A 15,970-nucleotide genomic window follows, 5' to 3' on the forward strand; every position below is an offset into this window, starting at 1 on the left:
GAAGCTTAATTCGCACTCCATTGAGTCGTCACGAGACCATGCAAGTAGGAGTGAGCGAACACGCTTTGCATTTTAAATTACAAGAAGAATCCGAATTCTTGCAAGTATATATATTGCTAATCCTAATGCCTTGCCACAAGCCAATCACATCATTCTCACAGGATTAATTCATCTCACGTCAGCACGCCGTGTTACATTATGTACTAAGCGGTGGAGTTTGAGTTATGTTTGCAATGTGCTTGACAAAATGTCTTAGAGAGAAAGGTCTCCTGGATTGTAATGGACAGCAGCTTATTCTATACATGACCTGTGCAGCCTCAGATCTACATGCCATCAACAGATGCAGGGAGATATGATTAAACATGGGGTTCACTGCGATGTTTTCGTAATGATACCGCAATTGACGTGTCTGCGAGGTGAGCTTATGTACTATGCAGGCCAAGTGTTTGACAAATGCCTGAGCGTAATGGATAAACCCAGAATTGGCAAATTGTTGAGATATTTAGGATTTTTGAATGAACGGTTAAATTAAATGTTCATGGGAGAGGAACAGAGTGGGTATTCTTGACAATGCTATGAAGTTCTAGGATAACAATTTTGATGAAGTTTTGAGACTATTAAATATATACTTATGTCTTGAACAAAGATGAATTCTATCGCTTTTGCTGGAGTTGAACACGTCAACTGGTAAGGCTGTCCGTGGGGACATGGTTAAAAATGGTCTCCTGGAAGATATAATCATGTGTAATGCTCTTGTGGATACTCTTGCCAACTGCAAAGGCCTAGGGAAGCATGGAGTGTTCGGAAAAATGCATAAAGGTTAATTTATCCAATGGAATGTGAAGATTGTGGGATACACAAATAATGTATGTTGATGTGGCTAGGATAATTTTTTATGAAAATGCCTGATTGGAATGCGGTGACATGTAAATTGACGACCGCAGGATATGTACCGGATGGGTGTCTATATACGGCCGCAAAATTATCTGCGACAATGCAAAAACTCTAGTCTGATAGGATATGATGGCTGCTCCATAATACCAGGTCGAGTTTTCTAATTAAGGAGCTCTTTCAGCAAATCAAATTGTTAGGCATCAAGCCAACTTGGATTACCTTTTCTACCGTTCTTCCAGACTGTGCCAACTTGGTAGCTCCGCAACAGGCGGAGGAGGTCCATTACTGTAGCCCATAAACCTGTTACTATTATATTTTTCATTTTAGAATAGCCAATGATTGGATCAATTATTAGACTTGTCATAAGTGAAGAATTGTCTGATTATGTGGATAGTCTGAAATTGCCGCCCTTTAATGCTGTCTTGAAAAATTATGATTAAGTGTATCACTAACTTGACTAGTGTGATAGATTGTTACTAATATCTTATTTCTTTTTGGGTTTGTATGTTAGGTGCACGCTGTACTTAGACTAGAGAAAGGTTTTCATGCAAGAGGACGAGGTTCAAAAAGGCATGGCGAAAGAGGTAGAAAATTTACGAAAAACCATGTACACACATTGTTGGTGTTTTAAAACGTTAGGTTTCAAAAACCCAATGATGAGCACATAATACATCTAGGGGTAGCTAATTCCCATGTTCAACATACCTATTCAGACATTGGGGCCAACTATTAAGCTATACTCCTACTTCAAACTCTGCAAAACCTAGGCTGGTGAACTTCAAAACCCAATGATGAGAACATAATACATCTAGGGGTAGCTAATTCCCATGTTCAACATACCTATTCAGACACCGGGGCCAACTATAAGGCTATACTCCTCCTTCTACTTCAGACTTTGCAAAATCTAGGCGGGTGAACCTTAGATTCTTTCATATAGTACCAGATCCTAAAACATATATATCTGAATCTGGATAAAGCAGATTGAAACTCCAATTCTTTTATGCTTATGCAAACAACATAGACATGAAATAGTTAATGACATGACCTATGAACTTGATAAGTTAAGTGAGGGTAAATCCTTTCAGCTCTTCAACATAAAAGGGAAAAGACTTTGATTAATGTGTTGATTATCAACAAAACCAAGGTATGAACAACAAACATATAGATCCTGTAGCTGATCAGTGCCTTATCTATTGGGCAATTCCACAAATCACTAGCACACATCCTTAGATATCATTGATACATCTCATATATCAAGACTCTAGATCTATCCTATCAGTTTGTGAATCAGACATCTGCATCAAGACTAATCTTCATACTTGACCTATCCTTCCGTGAAATTTACAAGCCTGTCAAATATATCAAGCATTTACTTGGCTCTTTGTTCCAACAACAAAACATATTAAGACATACAATTTAAAAGGAGTTGTAACTAGGTTTAAGCTCTTTGTTCAGAAACCACAAAACATTACAGATAACACAGATAGGAGACAAGAATCAAACTGAAGATAAAACTAAATTGCTGCATTTTATTTATTTCTTTGAAACAAATACATAAAGGATATATGAAATAACTCATAAAACAACTGAATAGATCAGAACTGTACATTATACTTCATTAATACTGTTCAAATACATAGAGAAATGTTGAAGAAAGTTGGAAACCCAGCTGAGAACTTGCTCAGAAAAAATGGGAACCAACCAGGTGGTATCACAGATATGGAAAAAATTATCCAAGAACCTAGAACCCCCCAAAGAAAGAGAAGAGAAAAGAATATAAAGAATGGAAGAAATCTCGGATATGCTATGATGCTGCTATTTGTCCACTTGAAAAACCTCCATCTGCTGATGTAAAACTTCTCTCTACTCTCTTCCTGTAACTGAAAATCATATCTTCATCGTTTTTGTTGAAGAATGCTTGAAATATCTTCAAATGATGGAATCATTGACTGCAAGAGATGCCAGATCTGATACTAAAACAAGGGCTAAAATACCCACCAAATGGCTTTGAAGGCAAAATAACACTCTTAGGAACATTTTCCCCCAAATCTGAAGCCAACAAACTCCCCTGTTTGCTCTCTAATTGAATCTGAATCTGAATGATGAAAAACATCTCTTCTGCTGAGAATGCCTCCACTTTCACAAATCTGCTTATAACTTCTGCTTGAGTGAACCTACATATTCTCACTGCAAATTTGGAAAGTTCATCTTCTGCCCTTTCCAATAGTATATTGCACTCCATATTTTGGATAAAAGTGGCCCCTCTTGTGTTGATTTGAAAAATCAGGCCCTTGGTCATGGGAAAACTTTTTTTTCCTTCTATTTTTGCTTTCGGGTCAAACCCTTTTTACCTGGCTTTGCCACGTGTCACCATGGGATTGGTTTGTCTCTGCTCTGTCATTGCCACCCATGACATGTGTCACCTCGTCGCTTTCCCACTTTAGCTAGAATTCGAGCATCTTCAAAATGCAGGGAAGTGACGATCATCGATCTACTTTTGATCAACGATCCTGAAAGATCTTGGTTATAGCTGTATTTCCTTATGAATCGGGGCCCACTAGGACACGTGTTGAATGGTTGCATTCTCACTTTGGTTATTCTTCACACATCTTTAAAAAGTGAGAATGCGACAGAGGTCGATCTTCTATGATCTGACGTTTATGATCAAGAATTCTTTTCCTTATGCTTCACATCTGTAGCAAATTAAAACTCGCCACTTGGAGCCTCGTACTGATAGCAACCTTTGGCAACTCATAGCATGGGCTGACCTTACCATATTCCATGTGTCGTTATGTCGCTTTCTCGCTTTGGCTAATCTTCGAGCATCTTTATAAAGTGAGAAAGAGACAACCATTGATCTACTTTTGATCAGCGATCTCTATAAAACCGAAATTTTGTTGTCACAGTTAGGACCTTCGACCAACCAGAACTTGCCATATGTCATCCTTTTTGCAGCTTCGAAGCCATTTTCTCACTTGATCCATGTCAGAATGCCATGTGTCTTCTTTCCGTGGCTTTTGAGAAAGCAAGACTGCTTTAGCTAAAATCAGCCTGAAATTCATTTGGATGTTGACAAGTGTCATTATTTCGAAGATTTTCTCTAAAACTTGTTGTCCTTGAACATTTAGGCCTGAAATAGGATTTATACCGTCTGATTTACAATCATCTAACGGTTATTTTACTATGTTTTCTTATTTATGGGCTCCTTCTTACACCTTGCAAACGTGGACCAATCATTAGTCAAGTCCAGCTGATTCACTAGGTCCCACTATGTCCACGTGTCGAACACTCGCATTTTCGTTTTGGCTATCCTTCATGCAACTTTATAAAGTGAGAATGCGACAAGAGTTGATTTTCTAAGATCTGACGGTTTGGAAGATGCATTATTTTATATTGCTTGGAAAACAAAGAGGGGCTTGCAGGGGTAGGTGTCATATGGTCGCTTTCGCACTTTAGTTAATTGTCACGTGTCTTTGAAAAGCGAGAAAGCGACAATCGTTGATTTGCCTTTGATCGACGATCACAAAAGTGACTCTCCTTGGGTTAAGGACTTAACAATAAAATAACGGGCAGGCTAACCATAGGCAAACCTAGGGTTGAAAAGGAGTCAAGTGCTAGGGTAAAAAGATTTTCGTGAAACATTTAAAAGACTGCGCAACAATTATACAATAAAAGGATTTTCAAAGGTTTTAGGGCTTTATTTAAAAACCTTCACGCACATGTTCGAAAACACAAACATTGTGAACCAACCTTTTAGGAACGTAGGGCACAAAAGACATTCAGGCAACATTAATTAGGGACTTTTCTAGGGCATAATCAATTAAAAGATACACAATACCTGCTTGCAACTAGATTTTTTACTACAATTTTGCAGAGTTTTAACATGTAAAAAACCAGGCCAACACACACCACCTAGATTTATCCTTACATTCCTGATTTCTGTGCTAGTTTGTCATCCTTTCTTTCTTTGGTATATGTCGACAGACATAATGTTGGTAGTGTGCCCTTGATTGTGTAATCCCCAAAACGGGTAAATTAGGAAACATACAGAATTTTTTCACGGTAGTCACTTGCTCTCCCTACATATAGGAGTATGGAGGAGTCTCACATAAGAGAACACATGTAATATATAGAATTACATGTGAGGAAGTTGTAAGATAGAAAAGAACAAAATCTAGAGTTAAGTTTTCTTTGATGTACCATAAAAAACCACAATAGCTATGACACTAAATACAAGGACATAAAAGTGAGCACATGTTGGAGTTATAAGAGGGATATAATAAAAAAAATGAAAAATAATCATAACATACATGGTGTCATGGTCTACATAATAGAACCTTGCATAGATACTACAAATTAGCAATTCCTAAATGGGAATTAAACATTATTCTAGCACCTCAAACAGTGTTTAATTCACATATCTCTTGCATAAAGGAGTCTTCTAATAGTTTCAATTTCATCTTGCATAAATCTTTAGTTTAGATCTCAGCCATTTGATCTGCAGTTGGATCAATTGCTTTTCTCTACACCTGCTCTTTGATGAAATGTTGTGCACCTTCACATGCTTGGTCCTAGCTTGGAATATAGGGTTCTTCAAAAGCTGATTGACATTCTAATTGTCACAAAACTCTGTAGTAAAAGCATCTTGTACAAGCAAAGTTACACAGACTTGGACTAAGCTAGTGTCATTGAAGACAAGACATCTGCGTCAGAGGATGCATTCATTTTATAATTCTAGTGTGGTTTATTGGTGCATTAAGAAACAGTTATTCAAGGCATGTTGGTTTTGAAATCTAATGTGGTTTATTGGTCCGAGTCTGTGTAATTTTGATGTTTCAATTCAGAACATAAGTTAAGATAGTCCAAATTTCATGGTTTTTCTTTCCTTTCAAAATCCTTTTGTGTCCTTCCAATAGAACAATGGATGAAGAATTCATAAGCTGTTATACAACACTGAAAAAACTAGTACAGGCCTAGTGGTAGTTCAAATAAATGAGACTTCCCACAAGATGTCTATATGAAATACCTTTAAAAAGTATACAAGATTTGAACCTTTGATCTTGAACCAACGCTTACAATCTGATGGAGCCTTATTTTTAGTCTCCATTTTTTATTGCGGAGAGTGAGCAAAGGTGGAAGTATCTTCAAAGTATTCAACCGTAGATTTGATTGCCATCTTGTTAATGAGCTGTTTGGAAGTACTACAATGGTTTTCAGTCGTACATATGAATCTACAAGAGGACTTTCTTTGATCCTTTGTAATCTTGGACTTGATGCCATTCCTATAAGTGGTCAAATAAGTCAGCCAAAAGGAATTGGAGCTCTAAAGAAGTTCAAGGCAGTCAGCAAATTATAGTGCAGAGATAGAGGAATGTTGTTTTGGCACATAAATAAAGAGCAGATGATGACAATTATCTTCAAACAATATGGATAGCTATAAAAACTTGATGAAGCCAATCTTCAACACAAGGATTCATTAGAGATGACAAATACATGGCTACCTTTATTAGAAACTTCATCAGATTTTAATATGTTGAAATAAGTACTTCTGTCATGAACGTATTACAATTGTTTAAGCTTCACATAACATATAATCATCAAATGAATCACTGGTACAAAGTGCAGAATTAAAAATGAAGACTCCATCACAGAAGATAAAGAAACTAAGAGGGCTTGGCGGGTTTTCACAAGTCAATCCACAAGAATATGGCTACAGGTCTATATCTGAAATAAAGAATACCATAAAAGTGACATATCTGTTCCTACACGTGCACAGGAAGATTCAGATGAATCAGCGTGAGGATGGAAGACTATGTCAGTTGTATAATATGAGCAACATCAAGCAATTTAAATGAAATAAACTCTTTCCGTGAGCAAATACGTTTGCTAAAGGATAAGCAACAATCCAATCCCTAAATCCATATCATATATCCATGAGACAAAAAACGGCAAGAGCGTAATACATGGAGGATATGATTATCAGTAACAACAGGAGTTTTCAATTGAAGTTCATGTGCTAGATTTAATTCAGATATACACTGTGCCAGTTTTCATTGAAACCCTGGTGGAGAATACAACATATCTAAGTCTGATAAATATCGATGAAGATGAAACAGTGTGTGCAGCAGCAAGAAGGAATACTGCACTCAGTAAGAAAGGTCAAGAACTATTGTTAAATCTTTGAAGGAGCTGTCGAATATGAAGATAATTTCCATGACTTAGCAGATTCAGAATGACAAGGATGATTTGTTGTCAGAAAAATGTCAGAGTTAGAGGCATATCGAAGACCATAAACAATTGCGATGTTGTTGAATGCATAAACAAAAGCTTGCTCGATGGATGAACAATGTTCGAATAGCAATGACCAAATATCTTAAAAGAATATGGTGGTATAAAAAAGGGGAAGTCACGATAATATTAAGTGTGATGTGGCATCAAAACAAATTATTGAAGTTTATTATGCTATCACAATAAGGATAGTTTATTAATGAAGCGATGCAATTAAATAATATGACTTTTGAATTAAAAGGTCACATCCTATTGTATACACAATATAAATAGCTAGAGTTTCATTTCAAAAGATATATTTGACAAAAAAGCAATAAGAAAAAGAACATTTGTATGGAGAAATAAGGAGCTTAAAATGGCTTTGTAATATAAATTCATGTATTATATTTTAATGATAAATAAAAGTCCATTTCGTGTGTTATTTATTTAAAAAAGGCGCGGAGAATTAAATTGCAGTTGATTGGTCCTTTATAATCATTTAAAAAAATTCTGTGAACAATTTATGTCAGATAAGTGGACGAAGTTATTTGTGGCATTTTAAACCGAATCATTGCAAATATTGTGAAGTATTTAATTGTTCCCAAATCTGTGTTCAGTCTATCTCCCTGACCTTAGGAGTTAAAGCACACTCTGGACTAGTTTAGAATTGTGTATATATTTGATCTCTCGTGTCTTGATTATTAAACTATTTATAGTTTATGTGCATAGAACATTATAAAGTTGTATGTTATAATCTTCATTACAGTTGATTTTGTTGTCCAAAAAGGCACTAGTCTTTTAAATCATTGAGATACTATTATTGGATTTATATTTTAAGTCAGAAAATCTATAACTTCTATCTTACAAACCTCAAATCCATTGTTCAAAACCTCATACAAAAACATTCATTTCAAACTATCACATAACTTTATATTAATCAAGTTCAAAGACTTTGCCAGTTGGAGAACTCCAAAGCTTAAATTTGCTATAGAAAAGCCTTGAACCAAGCAGTCAACATTTGAGGTGAAGGTATACCCGCTTGGGTGTATCAGAGCCTAAAGTGCAGGGGAATCAAGGTGATTCTCGTTCATTGACTAGAACCGATTTGGAATCCTATTGGAGAATTGGCAACCTCCTGGATTTCCAATCTTCGGTTTTGGGGACCAACAGATTGGTGACTCTACTGGAGAGAGTTGCTCACAATATATATTGTGAAGTTACCCAGAGTTTCAGATTTCATAGACCAGAATCAGAGAGTAGTTGTATCAGTTTGAGTGGAAGCGTACTCTGTTGGAAGTGAGAACCTAGAAAGATCAACATTTTCCTCGAAAGAGGTGGTCACTCTATTTAAAAGGATTTTAGTTGGTAGCTCTGCTAAGGGAAAAGACTCAGAAGGAAATGATTTAATCATGTAATATGGAGAATATGTATAATGATCAGGAAACGGATCTATGTTACACCATGGAGGAAGCACACATACACCCCTTAGATGCATTTTTCAATTTCGAAAGATATGAAGGCGAATCCACAACACATTTGTTTATAAGGATGGTGAATATTTTTCAGGAAGTACCTTCAGACATCATGCCTCCACACAAGGAACTTATAAGAAAATTTCGTGAGTTGGGAATCTCACTGGATGACCTGGATTTGAAGCTTCTCTTTCAAATATTAGAAGAAGATGATGAAAGTCCTAGTTATATATCTCCTTTGGATGCATTTTTGAACATAGAAAAGCAAGACGAGGAATCTACAGTACAATTCTTTATGAGGATGTTTAATGCCTATCAAGAAATACCTTCAGAATGTAGACCATCCTCTAATCTTTTGAACAAAATGCGAGAACTAGGTCTCTTGTATGATCATCAGTTTCTTATCTTTCTCAAACTTGTGGATAATGAATTGGTTGCAGAGGAGAATGAATGCAAGACTGAAATAACATGAGTCAAATGATGTTTCGGACTTGAATGGAGAAGAAATTTGTGGACAGTTTGAGGAAGAATCCGATTATGATGATACTTGCATAACAACATATATTAGTGAATGTAAAAATGAGGAAGAGGAATGTCTCAACATGGAAGAAATCTCAGCCTTTTAAGATCTGGAATATCAGAAGTATGTTGAGAAAAATGGTCCAATTTTTTTTTCAATCCACCATGGTAAGGAGGTTGACAGATCAGCACATATTCAGGATGTACAACATGAAGGAGATTCAAATTGTGGAGATGAAATTGATCTTTGTGGTAGCTTCAGTTGACTTAAGTGTGAACTCTTTCAATAGATGTCTTCCATCCTCCCTCATAAACTCGATGTCCTCCTTCAAAGGTGCCCTATTATTATGCAAAGTATGATCTCTTTATATTCATTTCAGATTATCAATGCCTTTGTAATAGTAGACATTTTGAAACATTTAAATTGTGAAGGATCTCCATGTCCCAGAGGATTCTTTCTCCTTCCTTTTGGATTCATTTGGACATCACATATTCCATGACACTTCTAATGCTAGACAAATCATTTCCCGTTACAGCCTTACTAAGCATGGACCTATCTCTTGGGTGAATGATGTATTGTCCTTTATCAACACCATGCATAATATCTTTGGTAGCAGCAAAAAAAAAAAATCTCAAGCATCATCATCAATTTGATACCCCTAGATACCATACTCGTAGATAATTTCTCATGTTAGACGATAGCTTGAATCGAAATTTGTTATCACGGTTTTGGTTCCAAATTCAATAGCATCTTCGTATATTTTACTCACAAAGCATCTTGACGTTCAATATAGAAGACAATTGTATGTTCAACCTACAACTCCAAAGGCTCAAATTGAATCCCCCATCTTAGTATTTCCTCGCAGCCACTTGGTAACTCAATAATTTCCCACGCCAAACTCTTCAAATTAGACCTAGTCAGATTTGTAGATGCCTATAAATTATAAATCTCCAATCCACAACTCTTTAGCGGTTTTGCAAACAATTCTCTTCCACAATACATTTTTGGTGTATTGGGGCTACGTCCCAATGCTTCCTTAGAATTTACATCCTCTAACCACAACCTTCTGCAAATGATCGTTTGCAACTTTTAACTTCACACTAAAAGAAAAAAATGGATTTGATACCTAAATGGTTCTATCAAACTAATGTTATAAATGTTATATCTCTTTTAATTTCATTTTTCCGCACTGCAATCTCCAGTTTGATTGGAGGTAAGATGTGATTCTTCCTTACACGGATCTACTCACGGCAATAATTTTTAAAAAAATAAAATAAAAATAAATTATGTGTATATATATATATATATATATATATATATATATATTCAAGCATCCATTCATGGAGGGTTACTGAAATCAATAGTATTAATATGAAGCAATCCACATCATGATTAAAGAACTCCATGATCCTCATTAATGTGAATATGCCCCCAGATATTCGAACCTGGCTCTGATACCATATTAGATTTTCCGGATCTGCTGCAAATGTAATAGCACTGCCATTGAATCTAGTTTGAGTTTTTCAAGTGCAACATTCTCTCATATTTATATTGAGCATAGGTCATGAATAGACATGTCCCATGTCTATTCGATAATCAGATAATTAAAGAAATAAACATCATAGTTATACATAACAATAAACTCATATATGATGAACACACATGATAAAGACATCCGAATTGACTAAAACTTTAACAGAATTGAAGTTCGCGCACTAGTTTTCATTGAAATCCTGGTGGAGAATACAACATATCTAAGTTTGATAAATATTGATGAAGATGAAACATTGTGTGCAGCGGTGAGAAGGAATATTGCACTCAGTAACGAAGGTCAAGAACAATTGTTCAAATCTTTGAAGGAGCCATCGATTATGAAGTAATTTCCATGACTTGGCAGATTTAGAACGACAAGGATGATTTGTTGCTAGAAAACTGTCAAAGTTAGAGGCATATCAAAGACCATAGACAATTGTGATGGTGTTGAACGCATAAACAAAAGCTTGCTCGACGGATGAACAATGTTCAACGACAATGACGAATTATTTTAAAAGAATATGGTGGTATAAAAAAGGGGAAGTCACAATAATATTAAGTGTGATGTGGCGTCAAAACAAATTATTGAAGTTTATTATACTATCAAAACAAGGATAGTTTATTAATGAAGCAATGCAATTAAATAATATGACTTTTGAATTAAAAGGTCACATCCTATTGTATACACAATATAAATAGCTAGAGTTTCATTTCTAAAGATATATTCGACAAAAAAGCAATAAGAAAAAGAACATTTGTACGGAGGAATAAGGAGCTTAAAATGACTGTAATATAAATTCATGTATTATATTTTAATGATAAATGGAAGTCCTTTTTTCTTTTTATTTATTTGAAAAAGGCGTGGAGAATTATATTGCAGTTGATTGGTCCTTTATAATCATTTTTTAAAATTCTGTAAACAATTTATATTAGATAAGTGGACAAGGTCATCTATGCCATTTTAAACTTGATCATCGCAAATATTGTGAAATATTTAATTGTTTCTAAATCTGTGTCTAGTCTGTCTCCCTGACCTTAGGAGTTAAAGTGCAATCTGGACTAGTTTAGAATTGCGTATATATATTTGATCCATTGTGCCTTGATTATTAAACTGTTTATAGTTTATGTGCATAGAACATTATAAAGTTGTACGTTATAATTGTCATTATAGTTGACTCTATTGCCCAAATAAGCTAAAGCACTGGTCTTTTAAAATATTGAAATATCATTATTGGATTTATGTTTGAAATCATAAAATCTATAACTTCCTTCTTACAAACCTCAAGTCCATTGTTAAAAACCTTGTACAAAAACATTCATTTCAACAATCACATATTTTCATATTAATTGAGTTCAAAGACTTTGCCAGCCGGAGAACTCCAAAGCTTAAATTTTCTATAGAAAAGCCTTGAACCAAGTAGTCAACGTTTGAGGTGAAGGTCTCCCTGCTTGGGTGTAGTGAAGCCTAAAGTGTAGGGGAATCAAGGTGATTCTTGTTTGTTGCCAGAACTAATTGTGGAATCCTGTTGGAGAATTGGCAAGCTCTTGGATTTCCAATCTGCGGTTTTGGGAACCAACACAATCCTTTGTGTGAAATTGCTGCAATACACTGTACATATTTAGATTGATATATCTTTTGTCTGCCATGCTCCCCCAGCCAAGTAATAATGGAAAGGACCTAGATTAGACATCCAAAATGGTTTATATATTTGTTTCCGAAGAGGTGAAATTTGTAGCTGTGATGGTGAGATCATCAACAAAGTTGAAAAACACAACAATTTTACCCTAAACCCTAAACCCTAAACCCTAAACCCTCCTCATTTTTCACATACAAGTTATGTTTAAATTCACATCTAGTGAATTTGCAGATAGTAAATGTCTCACCAATGAGAGTGTAACTAGTTCTTGGAGATTGCTTTAGCTGATCTAAGATTTTCTTGAGCCTATAAAGAAGATGCTGTTGGCTTATTTGAACAAAGCCTTCAAAAACACTCAAACCCCTGCATCAAAAATGCTATAAAGAAATACACATCCATTTGTAATGGCTTCCAACCAAATTGTGCTGCAAGATTCAACAATCTGATTGTAGCCATCTTTATGACTGATACAAACATTTCTATACCTTGAAATTGAGCATAACCTTTGGCTTCAATTTGAGCATTGTACCTTTGATTATAAACTATCAATGTTGGTTCTAACTCTATAAACCTAGTAGCATCCGTTCATTCTTTCGTTTTGAGGGAAGTTAACTAGATATCGAGTGATAATTTTCAGGATAGAATAAATTTCATCTTCCACTGTATCTTGCCATTGAGGTTGATTTCAAGTCTACTTATGTAGTAGGTTTATCAATGCAGACCATTCAATATTAATACTTCTTGTTTAGACAATTATTATTGATGTGTACAACTTGTTGCCTTTTTGGTTTCAAAGTAGCATTTTGGGAGATTTGTCTTCTAAAAAGTTGAAGAGATCATCTAATTCTTTCGTTTCACTCCACTTTCACTGTAAATTGTTTATCTTTTAGTCATATCAATTGATTCATTTTCATCAATACCATTTCCAATAGACATAGCCCCTTCACCATCATCCTTATTGATTACAATATTAAGCCCAAAAGGATTCTACAGTAATTTTTTTAAATTATTGCTATACCGAACAAGAATACATTGAACACTTTTAGCATCCAATTTTGTCCTTGAAGTTTGTGTATATATGCAGTAGATTTAAAATCAAAGACTGCCAAGGGTTCCTAGCAGGCAATGCTTCAGAAGTAGTATTACCAACTGCTTTACTACAACTTTTATATTTGTACACAACTGAATGAAAAAAATTTGCCTAAAAGCCATTTAGAGATTTTTCATACTGAGGCTGTTCTTTTTTTGGTCACACGAAATTGTTTCTGAACATGTGATTTTGACAATTTGCTGTTTGATGCCATTATCACAAATTTGATAAATTCAATGTATCTGTAGTATGTACCCATCATCACTGTCACTTCTCATATATTTCACTTATGTTTGAGAAGTGAGCCCAGATCTTCCCATTGAAAGTCATCAATGAATTTGATGAAATGCATTGCTCTTCAAGTGAACTTGAAAAATAGCTAGTCACGTTAGTGTGAGTTAGTTGTATTTTTTTAAAGATTTGCCATCTGATTTAGCAATTTTTCCCTATAAATTTACCATGCACACATGCTTTCCAACTTCTATCATGCTTTGTTACTCTGAAGGTATACCATGTACCTTATTCAATTTAATCAATGGCATTTAATTATACAGTATACCAATTAATTCATTAAATTAATGATTATTATGCCCCAAGTTTGCACTTAAATAAAAATAACAAACAACTGCTAAAAGCAGTCACATTAACCAAGTTACCAATTGTCCAAACCCCAATAATAAACAAGAAAGCTCCAGCAACTATGACACTAACATGTTGGAGAGTTTATCTCAACACACAGCAGAAAACAATATAATGATCATTATTAGATGCACTAGTACGATCAAAGTCTTAAGCATAGACGGTAAGATTTATGCAGGAATTAGAGATTTCCAGAATCAAGAAATGCATCATGAGGTCCACTGCCAACACCGCTGTTTTCACACTCTTTATTCTTCATGTTCTCAGTTGCCAACTGTCTCAATCTCCTACTATTGATCCACTTAAAGGTTAATATAAGATTTAACATTGTTTGTATCTGAATTTCCTGTCCCAACCAAAATTATCCTTTTTCTTTCATAATTTTCCTCTAGAGGAAACAGGCCTTACAAATGCTTAAGTACATTATTATTCTATTACTAAGTTTCTTTAGGTAATTTGTTTCATCCTAGGTAGCTAATAAGGATTTGTCATGCTTAATCAAGTGCTACCTCTACCTCATCATTCCTTGATTGATGGAAGGAAAAATGATTTTATCTTTACTAGTTTTTTCCTGATTAAATCTGTAATGTCCCCATTTGGAGCACCTTCTATTTTTACCTGCAAAGAGCTAGGGTATCATTGTCTTCTATTTTTGCCTGCAAAGATCTAGGGTATCATTGTCTTCTATTTTTGCCTGCAAAGAGCTAGGGTATCATTGTCTGTTAATTAATATGGCTTCAGATCTGGTTTGATTCCTATTATGAGAACTACTACTCTCCTCCTTTGATGTTTTCCCATCTCCTTTATTCTCTCATTCGATGGTTTCCTATCTCTTTTTTCTCCCTCCTTTTCTTATTCCATATGTCCATATCAAACTGTAGATATGACTCAGCAATCATCTGGTTTCATTATTTACTATTGGACAGACAAGCATACTCATAGCATTATATATATGTATATATACAGTGACTTTCTCATACCTGATACCCAAGTATTAATATCGATTGGTAGTTGCACAAATATGTTATTGCAGCTTTCCTTCTATTGATGCTTCTCTAGTCTCCTTATTCGATAATTGATTTTTCCTCCCCCATCCCTGTATGGAGGGACTCGGACCCAGAGATTGCAGAATTATAATAATGATTGTTATGGGTATGCCCTTCAATTCATGTCTGTTTATCCCCTCCTCATGGAAGAGTGGAATCAGTTCCCATATTTGTATGTATGTATGTCTTGGGAAGACTGGTCGGTTTCGTCCCTTAAATGTCAAGAGATGTGTCTTCTAAGATCGTACCTTTTCACAACTTGAATATGCTATTTGTTAAAGTTATATAGTCAAGTTGGATAAACTAATTGCAGGTATCAATATACACCATATGTATAGTTATATCTAAAAATTATTATATATAAAATATATATGCTCGATCAAATATATATCTTACTAAATGAACTCAAATATTATTTGATTAAAGAAATTAGTATAGTAAAGATTGTGTGTGTGTGTGTGTATACACTTATTTAACATCTTTACATATACTAAATCTCAAACCTTATATATTTGGTTGAATATATATTAAAACACATTATAATCATTCATGAATTGATTGACTGCAAAACTTTGACCGTGCGGTTGTTTTATGTTCAGGTCATCACTAGTTTAGAGGAGTCATGACACAAATTTGATCGCACCTCCTTCAGGAGTCCTGATCTACTGTAGGTCATGACTCCCACGGTTGTATAAACAAATATTGACTGCCACTCACAATAAGCCATCGAATACATACATTAATACAGTCTTCTAAAGCATATCGTCAGCATCAACATTTAATGTGACATCCACCTTATTACAGTGTAAAGAGCTTTTGCAGTTGCTACAGTCTGTGCAGTCTGAAATCAAGACAGACATATTGGTTAGTAC

At 34.9% G+C, this 15,970-nt stretch overlaps 1 long non-coding RNA gene across 1 annotated transcript in view; it reads left to right on the top strand.

Moving 5' to 3' along the window:
• The first annotated feature begins 696 nt into the window (after nucleotides 1-696).
• LOC149566564 (uncharacterized) overlaps nucleotides 697-15,970 on the top strand; it is a 29,835-nt gene continuing 14,561 nt past the window's right edge. Inside the window, exons 1-2 of the long non-coding RNA XR_016362220.1 lie at nucleotides 697-1,171; nucleotides 1,406-1,478. This is a non-coding gene — a long non-coding RNA (uncharacterized LOC149566564). The remainder of the gene's footprint in view (nucleotides 1,172-1,405; nucleotides 1,479-15,970) is intronic.

The sequence above is a fragment of the Cupressus sempervirens genome, chromosome 3, assembly GCF_028749045.1.
Source record: "Cupressus sempervirens isolate cs-2001-9-10 chromosome 3, ASM2874904v1, whole genome shotgun sequence".
Taxonomy (NCBI): Eukaryota; Viridiplantae; Streptophyta; class Pinopsida; order Cupressales; family Cupressaceae; genus Cupressus; species Cupressus sempervirens.